The sequence below is a fragment of the Rattus norvegicus genome, chromosome 18, assembly GCF_036323735.1.
Source record: "Rattus norvegicus strain BN/NHsdMcwi chromosome 18, GRCr8, whole genome shotgun sequence".
Lineage (NCBI taxonomy): Eukaryota > Metazoa > Chordata > Mammalia > Rodentia > Muridae > Rattus > Rattus norvegicus.
Window position 1 is genome coordinate 48,241,714 of NC_086036.1, and position 14,121 is coordinate 48,255,834.

Genomic DNA, 14,121 nt, shown 5'->3' on the forward strand with positions numbered 1-14,121 from the left:
GACTTTTTTTTTCTTTTTCTGATGCCAAACAACCAGTAACATTCTGTACTATTTCCCAAGCTCTATGACTACATAACTTTTGTCATCAGCCATATAGGCAAAGGTTTGTTCTCTTTAAAATTTGGGCTATCTTGTTTTATGTGCACACACAGAGACATACACAACAAATTCTTTATAGCTATAAATCTTAAGTATATTTTCCACTCTTTTGCTTGTCTTTTAATCATCTTGGTTTTGAAGAGCAATGGTTTCTGACACAGAAGTATCATTAATTATACGTTTTATGTTTCCATTATTTTTTGGTTTGCCTATGAAACTTTTGCAAATATCCACATCACATAATATTTACCTGTGTTTCCTTTCAAGAACCTTCTAGTTTTATCTCTTGTGATTAGCTCTGCAAGTTATTTCTGAGTGCTAAAAGTAGAGAATGGATACCGGATTTTACCCATGACTGCACCCAACCTTTCACTGCTGTGTGTTAAGAGAGGTTTCCTTTCCTCCACGGAAGCATCTTTGGCAGTTTTGTAAACAAACGAACCAAACAGTTGATTATGTATCTCTCAACTCTATTATATACATCAATTCTTTATCTTCATTAATACTATTAATTTTAATAAGCCAACTTTTATTGGGATATAAGTATGGAAACAGGTATTTGAAGCATGCATCGGGACCACTTGCCAGTGATCATTCATAAGACTTGAGTGAGACTGGGCTCTCTTCCTTGATTGTCATCTCCATGTCCTCCCAGGCAGGAGCCAAAGATATGTGATACACTTATTCACAAAACTTAATATCAGAAATTGTAATTTTAAATTACCTAATTTTATTTAATTAAGTTTCACTAACTTATTCTCTACTGTATTACATGATCTATTCTAGACAGAGGAAAAAAGAGGAGACTTTCTTGGTTCAGAATTTACACACAGAGACATTATTTATGCTCGTACCATCTTGCCTACTTAACAGCATGTGTTTCACAGTGAAAAATAAACCTACTACAGGAGCTTCAGACGAAAACTTTTAAAAGCTTAGACTTTTTAGTTTTAAAACTTTTAGACTGAGAGAGAATTAACAACACAAAATGCAAAAAATATGGCTTATCCACACAAATGCAAAAATATGAGGTTATCAATTCCCAGCTTTTCCCCCCCATCTTTATTAACTTGGGTATTTCTTATTTATGTTTCGATTGTTATTCCCTTTCCTGGTTTCCGGACCAACATCCTCTTTATCCCTCCACCTCCCTTTCTGTATGGGTGATGCCCTCCCCATCCTCCCACCATCACCACCCTCCCCACAACAATCACATTCACTGGGGGTTCAGTCTTGGCAGGACCCAGGGCTTCCCCTTACACTAGTGCTCTTACTAGGCTATTCATTGCTACCTATGAGGTCAGAGTCCAGGGTCAGTCCATGTATAGTCTTTAGGTAGTGGCTTAGTCCCTGGAAGCTCTGGTTGCTTGGCATTGTTGTACATATGGGGTCTCGAGCCCCTTCAAGCTCTTCCAGTTCTTTCTCTGATTCCTTCAACGGGGGTCCTATTCTCAGTTCAGTGGTTTGCTGTTGGCATTCGCCTATGTATTTGCTGTATTCTGGCTGTGTCTCTCAGGAGCGATCTACATCCGGCTCCTGTCGGCCTGCACTTCTTTGCTCCATCCATCTTATCTAGTTTGGTGGCTGTATATGTATGGGCCACATGTGGGGCAGGCTCTGAGTGGGTGTTCCTTCTGCCTCTGTTCTAAACTTTGCCTCTCTATTCCCTGCCAAGGGTATTCTTGTTCCCCTTTTAAAGGAGGAGTGAAGCATCACATTTTGATCATCCTTCTTGAGTTTCATGTGTTCTGTGCATCTAGGGTAATTCGAATATTTGGGCTAATATCCACTTATCAATGAGTGCATACCATGTGTGTTTTTCTGTGATTGGGTTACCTCACTCAGGATGATATTTTCCAGTTCCCTCCATTTGCCTACAAATTTCATGAAGTCATTGTTTTTGATGTACCACATTTTCTGTATCCATTCCTCTGTTAAAGGGCATCTGGGTTCTTTCCAGGTTCTGGCTATTATAAATAAGGCTGCGATGAACATAGTGGAGCACGTGTCTTTTTTATATGTTGGGGCATCTTCTGGGTATATGCCCGAGAGGTATAGCTGGGTCCTCAGGTAGTTCAATGTCCAATTTTCTTAGGAACCTCCAGACTGATTTCCAGAATGGTTGTAACAGTCTGCAATCCCACCAACAAAGGAGGAGTGTTCCTCTTTCTCCACATCCTCGACAGCATTTGCTGTCACCTGAATTTTTGATCTTAGCCATTCTCACTGGCGTGAGGTGAAATCTCAGGGTTGTTTTGATTTACATTTATCATTATGACTAAAGATGTTGAACATTTCTTCGGGTGGTTCTCAGCCATTCGGCATTCCTCAGCTGTGAATTCTTTGTTTAGCTCTGAACCCCATTTTTAATAGGGTTATTTGTCTCCCTGCGGTCTAACTTCTTGAGTTCTTTGTATATTTTGAATATAAGCCCTCTATCAGTTGTAGGATTGGTAAAGATCTTTTCCCAGCCTGTTGGTTACAGTTTTGTCTTCATAACAGTGTCCTTTGCCTTACAGAAGCTTTGCAGTTTTATGAGACTCCATTTGTCGATTCTTGATCTTAGAGCATAAGCCATTGGTGTTTTGTTCAGGAAATTTTTTCCAGTGCCCATGTGTTCCAGATGCTTCCCTAGTTTTTCTTCTATTAGTTTGAGTGTATCTGGTTTGATGTGGAGGTCCTTGATCCACTTGGACTTAAGCTTTGTACAGAGTGATAAGCATGGATCGATCTGCATTCTTCTACATGCTGACCTCCAGTTCAACCAGCACCATATGCTGAAAATGCTATATTTTTTTCATTGGTTGGTTTTGGCGCCTTTGTCAAAAGTCAAGTGCCCATAGGTGTGTGGGTTCATTTCTGGGTCTTCAATTCTATTCCACTGGTCTATCTATCTGTCTCTGTACCAAAACCATGCAGTTTTTATCACTATTTCTCTGTAATACTGCTTGAGATCAGGGATAGTGATTCCCCCGGAAGTCCTTTTATTGTTGAGGATAGTTTTAGCTATCCTGGGTTTTTTGTTATTCCAGATGAATTTGCAAATTGTTCTGTCTAACTCTATGAAGAATTGGATTGGTATTTTGATGGGGATTGCATTGAATATGTAGATCGCTTTTGGTAAAATGGCCATTTTTACTATGTTAATCCTGCCAATCCATGAGCATTGAGATCTTTCCATCTTCTGAGGTCTTCTTCAATTTCTTTCTTCAGAGATTTGAAGTTCTTATCATACAGATCTTTCACTTGCTTGGTTAAAGTCACACTGAGGTATTTTATATTATTTGGTACTATTATGAAGGGTGTCGTTGCCCTAATTTCTTTCTCGGATTGTTTCTCTTTTGTGTAGAGGAAGGCTGCTGATTTATTTGAGTTAATTTTATACCCAGCCACTTTGCTGAAGGTGTTTATCAGGTTTAGTAGTTCTCTAGTGGAACTTTTAGGATCTCTTAAATATACTATCATATCATCTGCAAATATCGTTATTTTGACTTCTTCTTTTCCAATCTGTATCCCTTTGATCTACTTTTGTTGCCTGATTGCTCTGGCTAGAACTTCAAGAATTATATTGAATAAGTAGGGAGAGAATGGGCAGCCTTGTCTAGTCCCTGATTTTAGTGGGATTGCTTCATTTCTCTCCATTTAGTTTAATGTTAGCAACTGGTTTGCTGAATATGGCTTTTACTATTTTTAGGTATGGGCCTTGAATTCCTATTCTTTCCAGGACTTTTATCATGAAGGGGTGTTGAATTTTGTCAAATGCTTTCTCAGCATTTAATGAAATGATCATGTGGTTTTGTTCTTTCAGTTTGTTTATATAATGGATCACGTTGATGGTTTTCCGTATATTAAACCATCCCTGCATGCCTGGGATGAAGCCTACTTGGTCATGGTGGATGATTGTATTGATGTGCTCTTGAATTCGGTTTGCCACAATTTTGTTGAGTATTTTTTCGTCGATATTCATAAGGGAAATTGGTCTGAAGTTCTCTTTCTTTGTTGTGTCTTTGTGTGGTTTAGGTATAAGAGTAATTGTGGCTTCGTAGAAGGAATTCAGTAGCGCTCTGTGTGTTTCAATTTTGTGCAATAGTTTGAATAATATTGGTATGAGGTCTTCTATGAAGGTCTGATAGAATTCTGCACTGAACTGTTCTGGACCTGGGCTCCTTTTGGTTGGGAGACCTTTAATGGCTGCTTCTATTTCTTTTGGAGTTATGGGGTTGTTTAAATGGTCTATCTGTTCCTGATTTAACTTCAGTACCTGGTATCTGTCTAGGAAATTGTCCATTTCCTGCAGATTTTCAAGTTTTGTTGAATATAGGCTTTTGCAGTAGGATCTGATGATTTTTTGAATTTCCTCTGATTCTGTAGTTATGTCTCCCTTTTCATTTCCGATTTTGTTAATTTGGACACACTCTCAGTGTCCTCTCGTTAGTCTGGCTAAGGGTTTATCTATCTTGTTGATTTTCTCAAAGAACCAACTTTTGCTTCTGTTGATTCTTTGTATGGTCCTTTTTCTTTCTACTTGGTTGATTTCAGCTCTGAGTTTGATTATTTCCTGCCTTCTACTCCTCCTGGGTGTAATTGCTTCTTTTTGTTCTAGAGCTTTTAGCTGTGCTGTCAAGCTGCTGATATATGCTCTCTCCTGTTTCTTTCTGCTGGCACTCAGAGCTATGAGATTTCCTCTTAGCACAGCTTTCACTATGTCCCAAAAGTATGGGTATGTTGTACCTTCATTTTCATTAAATCCTAAGACTTCTTTAATTTCTTTCTTTCTTTATTCCTTGACCATGTTATCATTGAGTAGAGCATTGTTCAACTTCCATGTATATGTGGGTGTTCTTCCCTTACTGTTATTGAAGACCAGCTTTAGCCCGTGGTGGTCTGATAAGATGCGTGTGATTATTTCTATCTTTCTGTATCTGTTGAGGCCTGTTTTATGACTGATTATATGGTCAGTTTTGGAGAAAGTACCATGAGGTGGTAAGAAGAAGGTATATCCTTTTGTTTTAGGATAGAATGTTCTATAAATATCTGTTAAGTCCATTTGGGTCATGGCTTCTCTTAGTCTGTCTATGTCTCTGTTTAATTTCTGTTTCCATGATCCGTCCATTGATGAGAGTGGGGTGTTGAAATCTCCTACTATTATTGTTTGAGGTGCAATGTGTGCTTTGAGATTTAGTAAGATTTCTTTCATGTATGTAGGTGCCCTTGTATTTGGAGCACACACATTTACGATTGAGAGTTTATCCTTGTGGATTTTTCCTTTGATGAATATGAAGTGTCCTTCCTTAATTTTTTTGATGACTTTTAGTTGAAAATTGATTTTATTCGATATTAGAATGGGTACTCCAGCTTGCTTCTTCAGACCATTTGCTTGGAAAGTTGTTTTCTAGCCTTTCACTCTGAGGGAGTGTCTGTCTTTGTCTTTGAAGTGTGTTTCCTGTAGGCAGCAGAATTCAGGGTCCTCATTGCATATCCAGTTTGTTAATCTGTGTCTTTTTATTGGGGAATTGAGTGAGTCCATTGATGTTGAGAGATATTAAGGAATAGTGATTGTTGCTTCCTGTTACATTCGTCTTTGGAGGTGAGATTATGTTTGTGTGCTTTTCTTCTCTTTGTTTTGTTGCAAGACGATTAGTTTCTTGCTTTTTCTAGGGTGTAGCTTGTGTCCTTATGTTGGGCTTTACCATTTATCATCCTTTGTAGGGCCAGATTTATAGAAAGATACTGTGTAAATTTGGTTTTGTCATGGAATATCTTGGTTTCTCCATCTATGTTAATTGAGAGTTTTGCTGGGTACAGTAACCTGGGCTGGCATTTGTGTTCTCTTAGGGTCTGTATGACATCTGTCCAGGATCTTCTGGCTTTCATAGTGTCTGGTGAGAAGTCTGGTGTGATTCTGATAGGTCTGCCTTTATATGTTACTTGACCTTTTTCCCTTACTGATTTTAATATTCTTTCATTGTTTTGTGCATTTGGTGTTTTGACTATTATGTGACGGGAGGAGTTTCTTTTCTGCTCCAACCTATTTGGAGTTCTGTAGGCTTCTTGTAACTTTATGGGCATCTCTTTCTTTAAGTTAGGGAAATTTTCTTCTATGATTTTGTTGAAGATATTTACTGGTCCTTAGAGCTGGGAGTCTTCACTCTCTTCTATACCTATTATCCTTATGTTTAATCTTCTCATTGAGTCCTGGATTTCCTGTATGGTTTGGACCAGTAGCTTTTTCTGTTTTACATTATCTTTAACAGTTGTGTCGATAATTTCTATGGAGTCTTCTGCTCCTGAGATTCTCTCTTCTATCTCTTGTATTCTGTTGGTGATGCTCGTATCTAGGACTCCTTGTCTCTTGTTTTGGTTTTCTATATCCAGGGTTGTCTTCCTTTGTGCTTTCTTTATTGTTTCTATTTCCATTTTTAATTCCTTCACCTGTTTGTTTGTGTTTTCCTGGAATTCTTTCAGGGTTTTTTGCATTTCCTCTCTATAGGCTTCTGCTTGTTAATTTGTGTTTTCCTCCATTTCTCTAAGGGAGTTCTTTATGTCTTTTTTGAAGTCCTCCATCATCATGATCAAATGTGATTTAAAATCAAGATCTTGCTTTTCTGGTGTGTTTGGATATTCGGTGTTTGCTTTGGTGGGAGAATTGGGTTCCGATGATGCCATGTAGTCTTGGTTTCTGTCGCTTGGTTTCCTGTGCTTGCCTCTTGCCACAGGTTGTCTCTGATGTTACCTTGTTCTGCTATTTCTGACAGTGGCTAGATTGTCTTATAGGCCTGTGTGTCAGGATTGCTGTAGACCTGTTTTCCTGTTTTCTTTCAGCCAGTTATGGGAACAGAGTGGTCTGCTTTCAGGCATGTAGTCGTTCCTGTCCACTGGCTTTCAGCTGTTCCTGTGGGAGTGTGTCCTGAGTCCACCAGGCAGGTCACTTGGAGCAGAAAAGTTGCTCTTACCTCTGGTCTCAGGCCTGAAGTTGCTCTGGGGGGCCTGCGCTTCAATTCTCCATGAGAGCGTAACCCAAAGAGCCTGCCCCACCTTTTTCGGGCCCCTGTACACAGGGGTCCCAGATGGCGTTAGGTGTTTTCCTCTAGAGTCAGAAATGTGGGCAAAGTGTAGTCTCTTCTGGCTTCCCGGGCGTGTCTGTCCCTCTGAAGATTTAGCTCTCAGTCCCATGGGATTTGGGTACAGAGAACTGTTGACCACGTCCCTTCAGATCCGGGCAGTGTCTGGACCACAGGGGACCTGCCGCTTGAGTGTCTCTATCTTCCTGTTCTGAGAGGAAGATTCTTATTTGCAAAGATTCATCTCTCTCTCCCTCCCCCCTCCCATTCCCAGCTTTGAAGCCTCTGTCACACATATCCATTTTGAGCCTGAAAATGGCAACTGTAAGTTTTGTTACTTGCCCTTTCTTGTTTACTTCAGAACTTGAATCCCATATATTTGCCTCTGATAGAAATTTGAAAACAGTGAAGAGCGCACACAATTCCAGAATATATCACCTGAAGGAGCAGGGGTGATTCCTACTAAGTATTAAACACTAGGGGAGGTATTCTCCAGATGGCAATAGCAATATACCATGGTACAGCAGCAGGGGGAGGGAGGATGTAAAGACGTAATTTGCTAATGGTTTAAACATGGCGATAACCTGTAGATTTTATGTGCAGAGGACAAAGAAGCCAAACATTTATTTGAGAAAAGACCAAGAGGATCCTGGATACAGTCGGGCACAAGCAAAAATTGATAGGAATCTAATTGTATTTTGAGTATTATTTTAAAATTCACACCGATGAAAAATTGGATGCTTCACTTTTTTTTCTTTTCAAGCATGTGCACTATTCAGTGCCCATAGAGGTCAGAAGAAGGCGATATGTTCTCTGGAGCTAGAATTACAGATGGCTGTAGTCACCATGTGTGGGGGACAGGGAACAGAACCTAGGTCCTCTGGAAGAACAACAAGAGCTCTTAACTGCTGAGCCATCTCTCCACTCCAGACACTTTACTTTTAAATCAAGTCTTGCTTTTATGTTCTCATGCAAGACTACACATTTTCCTTCTGTGTGCATGAGGAGGAAACAATTTAACTGCATAGGGTACATACCCTCCCATTACAAGATAAGACAAATACAATAAAAGACAAATATGTAAAAGAATAAACATGACTATTCTCCCATAAATATTTATCAAAGAGGTGGGCAGCTGGCCAAATCTGGCCTATAGTCTATAGCTTGTGTACCCTTGTCCTCATGTTTGAGTAATTCCGGTGAATTATCTTCTCCAAGACCTACATTAATTTAGAAAGTCTATGCTTCCACTGTGGAACCCAGTCCTTTAAGAGCTTTTCAGAAGAGAAATGACTTTTGAGGAGAGTTAAGTTTGAAGTTCCTAAGTACTCATAATGCTTATGTATAAAAGGGATTATGGAGAAATAACCTCCAGCCTGGAAACCCAAACACTCACTTTCAGATTCTGCTTAAACGTGCAGTGCCCTGGCACATGCCATAGCTGTCATAAGGCCACCATTGGTGCCCCCATCGCCACCACACCTGGGGGCTGGTGGCTGTGGCAGCCTCTGGTCAGTCATTACTCTCTGAAGGACTTTTTCCCAAGGCACACTCTTTGGTTTGATACATAGTCTTTGCCTGGGGTCTTATTTATCTTGGACTAATTATAGTTACAAATCTCAGGCTAAATAGAATAGCAATCCCTTTATGAAGAGGAATTAACAAGATTTATATGTTGAAGTATTCCTAAGACCTAAAAAATAAAGCCCGAAAAGTCTTCACTAAAAGTCCTTTTCAGTTGTCTTTTTTTCTATTTAAATAATAACCTTGAGTTCTGTTGAAAATGTAATGTAAAACAAAGCTAATTTCATTCAACATAGGCTGTGTTTTGTTAGCACCTACTGTGGGTCTGGCAATAGGCCATGTGCTGTCAGTTCAACTGTAGAGAGCAGCAAATAAGTCCCCAGTGCCTTGGAGTTCATGTCCATATGAAGGAAATGGATACCACACGTGCAAACCAAAAACCAAAACAAAAACCACATGTTGTAAATGCAGTTCAGAAAACAAGCCGTGATGTCACTGAACAGAACTGTTGGCAGTGGCTGCAGAACACGTTCGTGCGTGCATGCGGGTATGTGTACACTTGGTTGTGTGTTTGAAAGAAAATGACAGCAGTTACTAGAAGAACAATCAGGAAAAGCCTCTCTGGGTTGATAATGTTTGCAGAGAGATAGAAAAAGAGAAAACAGAAAGCCAGTCAAAGAACTAGAGGAAGGTTTTAGGCAGGAGGAAGGTCACATGAAAAGCCTCCACCCTGTCTGTCTACTGAGGAGGGAAAAAGACTTTGACTTGTCTGAGAAATTTGAGGTAAAATGAGTGTAGCACTCTACAGAGGAAGGGAAAAGGGAACCAAGATAGAGACCTGGGAGAGAGTAATCCTAGATTACAGAGGACCTCAATGGTCAAGAGTTTGAGTTCTATCTCGAGGAGGGTGAGTCGTCTGTGAGCATCTAGTCTGGGTCCAGGCACTAGGTTCTGGTTGTAATTTGCAGACATAAATGTAGTTGCTAGGAAAATAAATGACTTGGGAAGTCAAGGTGAATGTGGTCCTTCTATGCCATGGGAACACGGAGTGTGAATGGTTAGGCAACCTTCCCGGCAGTGGTATTCTGAGCACAGGCAAGGATGCGAAAAGAATAGCTGGGTTGCTGGGGTTAGATTAGGAACAGCCGGTGTGTGCTAATTCAGTATCACAAGGTATCCAACATCAGGTGGGAGAATGAACACAGAAGTCAAGTCAGTGGAGACACACCCAAACCCAAACTCATAAGCAGAAAAAGAAATGGACCACACACAGAGTTACTCTCTTCCCTATGACTTTAGCAGATGGGTCCACAGGGAAGAAAAGCTGCTAATGTTTTAAATGTGTTGCTGCTTTTCTCCATTCTTCCTGTGCTGGTCGCACGGGCCCTGAATCCCACATGCAAACTGTGGTGAGATTGGGGCTCTAGCTGGAGAGTTAGCGCAAGGGAGAACATCTTATCCCAAGCTTAAATAGTTGTCAAAAGAGCAGCTTATGACATGAACAACAACAAAGGAACACTCAATCAATCAAACAAGAGAGGCAACAATCTGGAGACAGAAGAGAGAAACAATTTGGAAAAGCCATACTTCAGGTTTCAGCCATTGCTGTCCTAATCAGTACCATGTGACCTAGTTACAATCCAGATTTGATAAGAAGCCATCCTGGATTAAATAATTGCTAGGCAAAGGTTAGAGATATATGGAGAGGTGTGTGCGTGTGTGTGTGTGTGTGTGTGTGTGTGTGTGTGTGTGTGTGTGTGTGTGTGTGTTTTAGCAGCTGAGGAGTTCTGTATTCAGAGAGGGGCAATTAAGAGCAGAGCACGAAATGAAATGATAATAAATATGAGTAATAAACCTCCATCTAGCTCATTACTAGTCATATATATTCATTAAAGCATTAAATGCAATATAGTCAAAGAACATGCATACACATGTAATAACAAGTTAATATAACATTTGACCTGGTCCATGGCATTTTTCTCTCAAAAATACTAGGTGATTGTGCAATGTTACAATCAGATAAATCTTGGACTGAATTATCTGTTTATTTCCAAGTTAGCCATCTTATATATGAAACACATGACATTGAACAAACTAAAATTAAAACCACATTTTCCTCATCAGTCAGCCTTTCCTATGTAAAACACAACCTCAAATGGAATTTAATTATCCTAACTATTGGGGCATGAATGGGTGATAAGAAATTCCCAAATAAAGTTTTCTGCAGAGTCTTCTGGGAGAAACTTATGGTAAACAGCAAATGCTGTTTTAAATTAAAGTGGACTTAAGTGGATGCTATCCATCCCTTGCCTACATAACATAGGTGTTGTGGTTCACTCAAAATTTCATTACCTCTAATGTGACCAAATTCATTTTATTATTAATTTTATATCCAAAACTTCACTAAAAAGAATCAAGATTTGCAGCCCAAAATCTTGTCATCCTTCACAGGGCATTTACAGGATAGACCTCCAAAACTGAGTCCCTTCTCAAATTCTGACTCCAGAATGTCTCGAGATGTTTTCCCAGACTCTGCATTTCCCCCGTGTGATATGGAACTTAAAGCTGCAGGAGTCTGGGGCAGGAAAGAGGCCGCTGTGGAGAAAGTACTTGCCACACTAGCATGAGGACTAGAGTTCAGATCCCCAGAAACCATGTACAAAACAAAAACAGTAGAAGGCTGTGGTAGCCCTGGCAACCCCAGCTCTGCAAAGGTAAGGACACAGCACCCTGAGGTAAGTTGGCTAGCCTAGACTAGGTGAATTGGCAACTTCCTGGCTCAGGAAATAAAATGGAGAGTGATCAAGGAAGATACCCAACCTCATCTAACACCCCCCACGCAAGTACACATGTGTATCCACAGACATGCAAACCCACATTCACATATGCACTCTAACCATACACAGAGTTACAAACCTTAGAAAACAAGGACCACGGAGACAAGAAAATCAGGAGTATACAACCTTTAAAAGAAGTCGACAGTGGATGAGACAGTGATCAAATTCACACTGAGACCGCCAAGCCACAGAGCACACCGGGGCCTGGTGGCCCATGAGCAGTCAATACTTCCAAGTGGAAATCCCACCTCTACTGCTCACAACCCAACGAGGACCCGTTAAACACTGTCTTCCCTTTAGACCCAGGCTCCAGCTGCTGGCAACCAACACCCTACTCAAATGGCTGATAGGTTTAAGTAAATGATGATGATGATGATGATGACGATGATGGTGATGATGATGATGAAGTTAAACATCACTAATCATCAAAGAAATGCGAGTCAAACCCACCTCATATGAATTAGAATAGCATTTACCAAAAAAAAAAAAAATTAAAAATGAGGAAATGGCAAAGGTGGAGTGAATGGTGGTCTCTCGGGCACACCGCTCATCTGAATATAAATTCACACCACTATTGTGGAAAGGCTAATGAATATTCCTATGGAAATAAAAACTCAAACTACCATATGACCCAGCACTTCTCTATATGTCCAAAGGACATTTTCGTCTCACTTGTGCTGTATGTCCTTTATATAAAGCTATATGCTAGATGTTCAAAGGACATACATACGATGGAGTATGCTGTACTCTGCGTGCACTGCAGCTGAGGATAGATTTTTCCAAGCTTGTCACTTAATGGCGGTGACCTTGTCGATGGACTTCTGGGCATGCATAGACAATGAAGGAAGATATGGCCATTCTTGGTGCTAGGATCGGTGTTTTGTGAACCTTGGCTGATGGCATTCCTGAAGTTTCACCCAAGAGCTGGGCAGCCACACTCTTCACACAGAACCTGGGCGAAGAGCTGGGTTAGATGTAGAACCGAAGTTACTAGGATTGATCCATCTTTGGTGCATGAAGAGAGCGGAGGGAATTATCTAAGCCACACAGCAGACACTGAAAAACCCCATGGCCTCGGTGCTGTTTGGCTTCTGGTTACCTCCAGATTTTCTGTCTGATGCAAAGATATTTTTCCATTGCCCTAAGTGACTGATGTAGGATTTTTCTTTACTTACAGTGACAAACAAATCAAATCACAGATACAGAACCAAAGTAACCATATTGTATCAATTAGGCTGTGAACGCTAAAGTGGAAGGCTTAGGTTGTTATGGAATACTTGCCGTGAGTTCAGCGTAATGGTGACAGGAATGCAGAAGTTATGCCACAGTTACCTGCTCTGGTCTCCACTACCCGAGGCAGGACCCTGGACGAAATGAATTAGTGTCTTAAGACCAGTCCCAGACCCTTCTCACCCGCCCCAAGTATCCTCAGATAATGGGAGGCATACCATCAGGGTGCATGCATAGGAAGCCACAGAGGTCTCTATGGCCATGTTTGGGTCAAAAGCACACTGAATACCTGTTCCAAGGGAATTCTTAGCTTGAGTATAGGAGACTCTGTTCTTGGGTCTGGAATCCAAAATAATTCCTTAGCCGTTGTTTATGACCTTCAGAAAGCTAAAAAGCAAGTCTCACTGTTGCCGGGCAAACTGTTAATTGTGCATTGTCCACACTGGGTTTTCCACTCCATATTTGTTAAAGTTACTTGCTTGAACTGCTTTAAAATTCTGGAGACTGCCCTGAGCCACCTTGTAAGATGGGTTTGGAAAAGGCCAGTTCACAGCCAAGTGCTGCGAGCCAGCCTGTGTCCAGTACCCAGCACTGGGCCAGTCAGCTGCAGTGCCAAGGAACATGGTCCCCTGGGGAAGCTAACTGGAGAAGGAGCAAGTGTCTCTAGCAAGGGAGCAGTGTCGTCATAAAGACTACAATGCTCCATATGGTTTGGATGAGGTTAGAAAACACACTTAACGTTTCTCTAGAGTCCTCAGTATTTCCAGGAATATGGCTGCAATGTCTTTCAATTGAATCTAAATAAAATGTGGTTTGAATTAGCTAGGAAATGAAAACTTGGGAATTTTTGGGGCATTTTAATAAAAGTGGGAATAATTTCAGAAATGTTACTAATTACATTTTCTGGTCTGCTTCATTATGTACAGAGATATGATCACGTATGGAGATGGTATTTGAAAGCATTACAATAACAATCGTGATATATATCATACCTGGCCTCTGCCAGCACTTTTATCTTACGCTTCATCTTGATAACAACCCTGCCAGGTGACTTTCACATCCAGAAAACAGGAAGAAACAGGTCCAGAGATGTTAAGAATTTCACTCAAAATTCCAGCTGCTAGGACTTTGGGAACTGTGCTCTGAAGCTAAATCCAAGTTTATGCAGAGATAATAAAGCAAAACAAATAGAGAGACAACATCAGTAGAAACCTTGGACACTAGAGAAGCAGCTCTGATACTTTGGCAAATGACATTTTCTGCTTTTCCTTAGAAAATTAGAACGTACCAATACATTTATGCAATTTGCTTGGCTCTGTACTTTTCCCCTACTAGTGACCATTCAGTTACAGTTGAGAACTGAGGGCCTG

General features: G+C 40.6%; 1 protein-coding gene across 1 annotated transcript in view; it reads left to right on the top strand.

The window, feature by feature from the left end:
• Zfp474 (zinc finger protein 474) overlaps nucleotides 1-14,121 on the top strand; it is a 30,275-nt gene that overhangs the window by 2,157 nt on the left and 13,997 nt on the right.